The sequence below is a fragment of the Pelophylax lessonae genome (genome assembly GCF_965119305.1).
Source record: "Pelophylax lessonae genome assembly, chromosome: 1".
Taxonomy (NCBI): Eukaryota; Metazoa; Chordata; class Amphibia; order Anura; family Ranidae; genus Pelophylax; species Pelophylax lessonae.
The window spans coordinates 692,543,852-692,554,459 of record NC_138768.1 but is presented as its reverse complement, the minus strand read 5'-3'; positions in this window follow the sequence as shown (position 1 = coordinate 692,554,459).

Here is a 10,608-nt window from a genome sequence, read left to right as displayed (position 1 = left end):
GAGAGTATGACATCACTGCCCCACCTCTCCACGTCATCCGAACAGAGAACGATTTGCATTCATTTAGAAAATGCTAAGGATTTTCTGAACGGTGCTCGTGTTTAATGGTCGACCTACTGTGTTTACAATGCAGGAGAGCAGCCACTTGGCACAGAACACCAAACAAGTGGACATTACTTAAGTAGCAGTGTCTACTTCAGTGATTTTTCAGCTTCCATGGTCATCAGCCAGGTATGGTATATCCAAGCTAGACCAATGTAACTACAGTATGCAAAACATACCAATACCTGGAATTATTCTTTAAAGTGGTTGTAAACCCTTACCTATATCCAGTAAAGTGACTAGCCTCAGGTGATATACAGCTCAACATGCTTCGCCCCCCCCCCTCTTTTTTTCTTTGTTCCTTGACTTTCTCCTCCCCTCTACTTTCCTCTGGACCTTCACATCCCCACTCTCTTTCTTCTCCTGCCTTCCCCTCTATTTCTTCTTCTACTTTATCTTCTTGTATTCTTTTTGTATCCCACCAATGCTGAGTTGGAGTTTACTTTTTTTACTTTATAAACACCAACAGGGATATTGCTGATCTGTATCCAAAGCCCTTTGCAGATGTTATACATGTCTTATTTCCTTTCTATGCTCTACTGATATATAAGCCGGTCTATACAAGATTGTGAGAATATATTAACATCTTTGACATACATTGCTACTCTACCTGCCTGTATGTCTACTGGGTACTTCAAAATAAACGTTTTCACTGGTTAAAAAGTGGTCATGTAATTCATGTCTAATATGTGTCGGTCAAACATATATTGATTAAAATTGTTTAATAAGTCAAAACAAAATAACTTAGTAATACAATATACCTTTGGCATATAATCATTGATAAGAAAACACAGAGAACTTCTGCTTATGTCACAATGTCTAGGCACACTCTATAATTTGTTGCCTTTCAAATGTCAGACTTTTGATAAGAATGCACTGGCCACTCTTGCCTTTGATTATTGGATTACATTGATAGTATTATCAGGGAGTGAGTCTAGGCACAGGACACAGAAGCACTGCCATAGAAAGAAAGGCGGTGCTGGGCAATAGATTAGCTGAAGTATGCCTATTATAGTGCAACACACACCTCCAACACAGAGATTAGTCTTACTCTTGTGTATCCCTCTGGCACATATATTGGTCTTTCCCCTGTATCACTTCTCCAGCACACACATTGGTCTTTCCCCTATATCTTATCTCCAGCACCCGCACATTTGTCTTTCCTCTGTATCCTCAAACACAGTTCAGTGCCCATAGAAAAAATGTAAAATCTACAAAAGAAATTATTGTTCCACATCAATACATATTACATACATTTAAAAACATTTTGTCATATATAGTTGCCACCAATCAAGGTACATAAGTGAATCATATTAAAACAAAGTTGTAAACCTTCCATGGAAATGGGTTATCTGTGCTGGTTTTCTCTAGGCATTTCACAAGATAAAATCTTGCTTCCTCAGGAGAGGGACAGATGAAAATAATTGATTAAATAGTTGCAGAGAACTCCAAATATATAGGGTAAATGAATAGATGAACCGATAAACTTAGTAGGTTTTCCAATTCCAATTTAATGTTGGCATCCAGGAGACCGTAAAGACAGGTAGGTGATCTGTGTTTTTACTACCCCCTGACCACCTACCTACAAACAGTGGCACTGCCTGTCAGTCTTTTCCACGTTGGTGACTGGGGCTACAAATGGGAGCCAAACACTTGGCTTGCAGTTGTGGCATTGTCCCGCAATGTAAAATTGTTGTTCTGCAATAAAAAAAGCAATTAAAAGAAAACAGGGACCAGGAGGCAGCAGTATCACTGTGTGAACACCTGTTAACCTCCTTTCATTGCCTTCTGAAAGGGGATCCAGCACAGATAGTGCTGCTAGTGTGAAAGGAGTCTTTGACATTGTGAGATGAGCTCAGACAAACAGCTCAAACAGCCTGGAGGCTCTGCCTTCAAAATAAAGTCTAACTCAGCAGCAGTCTGTGCCCCTTACCCTCTGCACAAGTAAACTTTCTCATTATATCCCATTGTGTAGTGCAGGATGTCCTTTGATGACATCCTGGAGGAGGGATGAAACGCGTTAACATATTTCTGGTTTCACTAAACTCAACGACATCACTTCCGTCCTCCGTGGAACGCACGCTACCAGCGGCAAACCCGGGAGAGCCTCACGATCTATCCATGCCCGCTTTTACCTACATTTCTGTAAGTTACTTTACACTTTGCGCAATAAATACTTATTTACAGTACTTCACTATGCGGACCATTTGTTTTATTGAGCCTGAAGGTTACTAAAGCTGCCCCAAGATTAATATTGGAGGGACCCGTTTCAAAATGCAAAGAAGCTTGATATCCACAACACCAGATTTTAGCTTGATTTGAGCCCCCAGACTGAAAAGCTGTGATGAGAGGGGAGTGTGGCATGCAGCACGGCATGTTTACATGAAAAACTTCAGCACTTAATGGAGTTTTTGGAGCACTTGAGCACTTTACACATAAACTTTAGCAAGAATTTATACATTTTTTCTCTGTGTTTTAAATCTTTGTGAGCACATTATATTGTATATTATATGGGCCAGCGCTGTATTATAATAAATAAGTGGCACTGCCTGTCAGTCTTTTCCACATTGGTGATTGGGGCTTCAAATGGGAGCCAAACACTTGGCTTGCAGTTGTGACATTCTCTTGCAATGTAAAATTGTTGTTCTGCAATTAAAAAGAAAAAAAGGGATCAGGAGGCAGCGGTATCATCATGTGAACAACTGTTAACCTCCTTTCACCGCCTTCTGAAAGGGGATCCACCACAGATAATGCTGCTAGTGTGAAAGGAGCCTTAGACATTGAGCGATGAGCTCAGACAAAAATAGCAGCAGTCTCTGCCCCTTATCCTCTGCACAAGTAAACTTTCGCATTATACCCCATTGTGTAGTGCAGGATTTTATGCTAAAACATGTGTGGCACTGGGCTTATGCAGCCATTTTGGAAACAAATGCATGGATGGCTACCCAAGATAAAAGGAACTTCACATCCTAAAGAACCTGGTTCTAGATTTCACATATTACTACAGACTCTGCCAATAGCTGCAAAAACTCTCGAATGTTTCATGTCCTGACTGTCGCTTACTAATATCCTTACATTGGAAAACCCAGACCCCTCTTACAATTGCCCAATGGAAAAACATAATCATCAACATAGCCCAAATAGAAGAAGCCAGGTCTGTACTAGTGCCGATTCACACATATGCAATGCGGGAACCCTGCGAATCCACTATGGGTTCCCGCATCGCACCTCTTATGCAGGCAGTTCACACTGCCATATGCAAATTACTGGGGGTGTCAATACAAGGTTAACGACACCCCCATATTGCAGTGCAAACTATCAAATCAGAAATGAATCGGATCACATAGGTGTGAACACCCTTGCAATCCGATTCTGGTGCTGACCACAAAAAGGGTCCTGTGCGACTTTGGTCTGAATGCGATGCAAATTCAGCCATACAATCTGTATGGCTGAATTTGCAACCCACAGACATCGCATGTGATTTGCAGAGCAGTGCGCTGCGAATCACATGCGATGTGTGAGCTGGCACATAAGTTAACCTCCCTGGCGGTGATCCCGAGCGTGACTCGGGGTTAATTTTTTCTATCAGGAGCGGTAACCCCGAGTCACGCTTGGGGTAGTATTGCAGAGTGCCAGCGGAGCCCCCTTGGCTCCCGAGTAATGCACTTACCTTGTCCCGGCGATCCAGCGATGTCCTTCGCTCCGATTGCAGGGTGACCGGCGTCTGACTTCCTGGTTCCATTCCCTGCGAGCAGAGGCGGCGCACGGGAGTGGAACTGGGCGGGAGTTTTGAAAAGTAAAAGTAAATAAAAGAGGTGATACACTGTAATCTGAGAGGATTACACTATATCACCACAGATTACCTCAGATCCGACATTACAGTGCCCCTTCTGACATTATACTTGTGATTTGTGCCCAAAAAAAAATATATATTATGGCATCAAAAAAGCGCCAGTCTAAAGCGCTTTTGGACCAGCTGAGTGACAGCGGCAGCGATAGCGACCCGGAGGTGCTCGCGGAAGTCAGCGATAGCGAGTCATGGGGTGATTTGTCATCTGACACTGACACTGACACGGATCTGGCAAGTGACAACGGCTATGACCCTGCACCTGACCTGAGCGATGTGCGCACTTGGTGCGCTATTGATTGCGATGCGGACCAGGTAGCGCCCCCAAGATTGCCGTTCACCGGATCACCTGGGATGAAGGTAGATGTCGAGCGTGTCAACCCTCTGGCATACCTGCAATTATTCCTCACTGAGGAGGTAATTGAAATAATTGTCACAGAGACGAATCGCTACCAAGAGCAGCAATCCGCTACGCTGCATGCCAGGCTTTCCAGAAGCAGAAAGTGGGAACCGGTGACGAAAGAGGATATGTGGCTGTTTCTGGGGCTCCTCTTTCTTCAGGGGTTGGTGGGGAAACCGTTCCAGAAATGGTACTGGACCACCAACAGGTTACTGGCCACTCCGTTCTTTGGCACCGTGATGTCTGAGTATCGCTTCTCCCTGATTATGAAGTATTTCCACTTCACAAACAATGAGGAGTTTGATGAGGCCACGCATCCTGCGCCCAAACTGAAAAAAATCTGGGAGGTATGGCAAATTATTGTGGCCAATTTCCAGCGGACCTACGTGCCAGAAAGGGATGTCAGCGTGGATGAGAGTTTGATGGCCTACAAGGGTCGCCTAAGCTGGATTCAGTACATCGCATCCAAAAGAGCGCGGTTTGGCATCAAATCATATATGCTCTGTGAGTCATCCACGGGGTACATATGGAATTTGGTAATTTACACCGGCAAAGGCACTAAATTCAACCCCAGGTACAGCGGCTATGGGATGGCCATATCATCCGTCCTTACACTTCTGGAGCCATTGCTGAACCAGGGATATTGTGTGACCACGGACAACTTCTATACGTCCCCGGAACTATATGATGTTTTGCTACAAAATAGAACCGACGCATATGGTACCGTTAGGCCTAACCGACGAGACATGCCATCTTTGTTTGCCAAAAAAAAACGAAAAACCGGAGAAATGGTTGCCTGGCAGAAGGGTAAGATGATGGCAATGAGATGGCGAGACAAGAAGGATGTGTGTCTCATGAGCACAGTGCACAATACCTCCACTGCCATGGTCCACACAAAATGTGGGACAGATGTGCTGAAACCACAGGTCGGGATTGACTATAACAAAACAATTGGAGGTGTCGACAGAGCTGATCAGGCCATGACCTTCTATCCCGCTATGCGAAAACAGCAAAAAAAATATTATAAAAAAATATTCACACACCTTCTGGAACAATGTCTTTGGAACGCTTACATCCTGCACAAAGCCAACAGTGACAAGCCTCTTGCTCATTCCGAGTTTGTCTGGAAGGTGGCTGAGCAGATTTTTGTAAAGCACCAGACACCATCAGGAGTTGTAAATAGACCTGGACGTCGCGCTGTTGACGTGGTCAACCCAGAACGTCTGACCGGCCGTCACTTTGCTGACTATATCCCGCCAACTGCAAAAAAGGCAGCACCGACCAGGATATGTGTTGTTTGCTGCTCAAAACGCGATAGAAATGGAAAGAAAGTCCGAAAGGAAACCAGGTTCCATTGTCCTGATTGTGACGTCGGACTTTGTGTAGTTCCTTGTTTCAAAATTTATCACACGCAGCATGTGTATTGAATTTTCTTTCTTTGACAAATTTCCTTATTTACTACATTATTGAATAAAATTACATTATTTATGAGATTATAATTCATGATTTTGTGTTTCAAAATTTATCACATCTGGGATGTCTACTAGAGTCTTGTTTTGGTCAGGTTTAAGTCAGTAATTACTAAGAATTGTAGGCCTATAATACATAACACCAAATTTCCATGAAAAAATTGTACCGCTTTTGGTATAAAGTTCCAGACATAATCATACCGCCAGGGAGGTTAATATACTTGGTCACTCTGGATTTAATAAAGGCAGATTTATTAAACCTAGAAACCCTGCAATGTTATGACCTACAGTTTTTCTTCCGAGCCATTAGACCTTTTGTCGTCATTATGTGCATAACCTCTATTTACCTTCTACCTTCCTCTACCCCCCCCCCTCCCCAGTTTTCCTTAACTTATTTCACTCTCTATCCTGTATTTCCATACCTATACTGTTCCCTCTCCAGTTTTACACTAGCAAGGTATGGGTATTAACTCATCAGTGAAAATAGAGAATATATGCATTAACCTCTAAAAACAGGGTGTGCTCATTAACTCCACAGTGATCTATGTTTAGCATATAAACATTAGCCCCTTAAGCCTGATACACATGTAAAGTTGTTTTCCATTCAACACAGCGGGCTGCACGAAAAAAACCTGACAGATCGCTGTACCAACTCATGCAATGTTGGTGTGGCGATCTCCCCCACTTTGCCTTTGTGTTCTGGCAGGGGGACGTCCAGGGTACACTCTTTATTCACTCTCCTGGGTGTCAGGTGTCCTGTATATCTCAGGGTGGATTTAAAGCAGAAACAAGGGACTCCTCATAGTGTAGTATTCACGTTAAAAATATCCATTTATTTAAAATTAAAATAAAAAACAAAAAAAAACAAAGTATCATTGCTCTATCATGCAGCTAAATAAACTGCTAACATATATTATCCCCTGCCGAATGCACTAATTACCGGATAGAGCGTCACACCGAGCACTTCAGGGTGAAAGAGATGTTCCTTCTTGCAGGTCGGTCCGGCGTGCGTTCCATGGCTAGGGTTCAAAATGAGGCAGCGTGCGTATCAGCTTGACATGTTTCGTCATTACGTTGATGTCTTCGGAAGCTTCCCGTACGTATGCAGTGGTTGGACATTTATTGGATCATTTGCACAGAGCACAGCTGCACCTTATTGATTTATATATCTATTGCACATTTATTATATTTATTTTTGGCACTATTGTTATGATCTCATGATTTTTTTGGAATGTTGCACAGTATTATATTTATTGGTATGCATAATATGGATACACTTTGAGAGTGACTCTTTTTCATTGAAGCACTTTATATGCACAGGAGATTCATATATATATTTTTCACATATGCACTTTATATATATGTAGGAATTTTGCACTGCTAGAATTGTGGATTTTTTATCCCAAATTTATAGTTAGACTGTTTTCCCCTTATGGTGGTTGTGTAGCAGCTGCAATTCCCTGAAGTTTTTTAATATTTAATATTTATTTTTCACATATTGGCCCGAGTGTTTCCCCATTTTACATAGATACATAGTAGCTCAGGTTAAATAAAGACAATAGTCCATCCAGTTCAACCTGTGTAGGTGTGTGTGACTGACCGTAATCATCTCTCATACCCCCTTATGTTCTGATCCTTGAGATGTATGTCCAAGACTCTTTTGAAAGTAGCCATACTTCCCGCAGAAACTACCTCCTGTGGTAGAGAATTCCACAATCTTGTAGCCCTAACAGTAAGGAACCCCCTGCGTTGCATGAGGTTAAAACGGTTCTCATCTAATCGCATTGTATGTCCTCACGTCCTCATGCAATCCTTGTGACTGAATAGCTTTTTTTCTATGCTGAGATCACCATTGAGGTATTTTTAAATTGCAGTCATGTCCCCTCTCAGATGTCTCTTCTCCAGGGAGAATAAATTAAACGCTCTTCATAATTAAGGTCCTCCAATCCCCTAATTTGTTTAGTTGCCCTTCTCTGGACTCTCTCCAGCTCCAACACATCCCTCCTGAGGACTGGCGACCAGAACTGGACAGAACAGATGAGGTCGGATCAGTGTTTATAAAGTGGTAGGATTATAGTTTTATCTCTGGAATACATCCCCTTCTTTATGCATGCTAATATTCTGTCGACCTTTGGCAGCTGCCGCTTGACATTGCATGCTATTGCCTAGTCTATCCTCTACCAAGACTCCCAGATCTTTCTCCATTTTCTCCATAAAGTGTATTGTGCTTTTATGTTTTTAGTCCCCAAGTGCAAAACCTTACACTTCTCCACATTAAACCTCATTTGTCATGTCGTTGCCCACTCTGCTATTTTGTTCAGGTCATTCTGTAAGATATCTGCCTCATGCTGTGCAGTTAATGCCTTGCCCAATTTTGTGTCATCTGCAAAAACTGATATAGAACTACTGATCCCGTCCTCAATGCTGTTTATGAATAAATTGAACAGGGTTGGTCCCAGGACTGAGCCTAGGGGGTCCCCACTTACCACCCCAGACCAGTCTGAGTATGCGCAATTTATTAACACCCTTTGGACACGCCCTTTTAGCCAGTTCCGTATTCCAAGAGCAAACCTTGTGGTCGATGCCTGCAGACCTTATTTTATAAATTAAGCGCTTGTGGGAAACTGTATCAAACGCCTTAGAGAAATTCAGGTACACCACATTCACTGGTCTCCCCCTGTCTAGCTCACAGCTCACCTCCTCGTAGAATGTTAACAGATTGGTTTGACAAGAATGCCCATTTGTAAACCCGTGCTGATTACTGCTGATGATGTTGTTGTCTTTAGCAAACTCTACAATATAGTCCCTTATCATTATTTTACATACTATCGATGTTAGGCTGACCGGCCTATAATTTCCCAGGACATGCCTCTGCCCTTTTTTGAATATCAGTATCACGTTAGCTTTCCTCCAATCCCCTGGTACATTTCCTGTTATAATACTGTCAGCAAAGATCAGGAACAGTGGTCTAGATATAGTGTTACTAAGTTCTTTGAGTACACCTATTCTTCTGCTTATGCCTTCTGCTTTTTGTGAATATATATCTCAGATTCTAGTACCCAGCACTTGAGCAATTGCCCCTCAGTAGCCATTTCTCAGCACATGTGTGTGTAATAACCTCTCTGTGCCTAGCTCATGTGTGCTAACCCCTCAGCACACAGTCTCCTGTACATAACCAATCCTCACATATCTTCAGTGTACTACACCAAATATCATTCTCATCTCACTGACTCTGGTTCAGTTGAAATCTCACATCTCACATTTTCCAATTTCCTCTTTAAACAATCCCTGGCAACAAAGCCCTCCACTATTTCCTATGTCCCCAGCACTATTTTCACTGTTCCTGGACTCAATGGCCATGTCAATAATCTCATTTAATTTTTGTATACCTTTTTCCACTGTAACCAGTTCCACTGACACCTTCATTGTTAACATTCTCCCCATCATTTTCACAGTTCACACTGCTACTGACACAATCCCTGCCACCTCCATTGTCCCAAAATAGCCCAGAATTGGGCCATCTAGTTTGGGATTTAAAAGGTAATTCCACTTTAAAAAAAGAAAGAAAAGTATAGCAAATAATAAAAAAAAGATATACATTTGCTACACAAGCCATTGTCACTGTCTGAGATCAAGTTCGGAGGCCAGTGGCTGTAGCAGTAAAGAGGTTCATGCAGTAGTCAGCTGGATAAAAACACGATCAGATCCCCTTAGCAGATGATGTGGGTTAACCTGAGGCGCGGCGTCTAAGCACTAGCCGGACTTCTCAAGAGCTCCTGATGGTGGAGATGGGTTTCACTGTGTGCTAATGTCAGGTCGTTGCTCTCAGGATTGGCTCAGCAGGATGAGAGCATTTTTGGGTCAGATAGCGAAAGAAGAAGATAGTGAACAAGCAGAAGCATAAATGATAAACAAGCAAAAAGGTCAGTAACAAATAGTAGCTGGATGGAAACAGGTGGAAGCATAGGCAATAAACAAGCCAAGGGTCGTTAAGGAGTGGTAGCAAGGATAAGGACAGCAGCAGGTATGCAAGGAGAAAAATATTGCCTTGAAAAAACACAATAACCTGGCAAACAGGTAGTGCAAGGACATGGCTTAACCACTTGCCGAGTAAATAGTCATGCGGCGGTCAGCCCCTCCTGGGCAAAGTGGCGTAGGGGTATGTCACGCGCCCAAGAGCCTGTAGGGGGTGAGCACACACCGCCGGAGGCACACTCCTGCCCCTGCTCATTCCCTGACATATCCGCTCATGTGACCAGCTGCTCCGATGTGAGCCGGTCACTCGCAATCTCGTGCAGGAGAGGGAGAAAGGCAGACAGCTGATGTAAACACAGCCGTCTGTCATTCTCCCTGATGTGCAGAGACTATACGATCCTGCTATGTAGGATCGGATGTCTCTGTGGTTACATCACAAGCCACACCCATCCACAGTTAGAATCACGCCCCTAGGGATACATTTAACCCACTGATCACCAATAGTTAACCCATTCCCTGCCAGTGTAATTTTTACAGTAACAGTGCATATTTATAGCACTGATTACTGTAGTAATGTCACTGATACCCCCAAAAGTGTCAAAAATGTCAGTCAGGGGTCCGATCTGTCCGCCACAATGTCGTAGTCCCGCAAAAAAAAAAATCGCAGATCGCCGCCATTACTAGTTAAAAAAAAAACAATAAAAATGACATAAATCTTTCCCGTAGTTAGTAAACGCAATAACTTTTGCGCAAACCAATCAAAATACGCTTATTGCAATTTTTTTTACTAAAAATATGTAGCAGAAAACAAATTG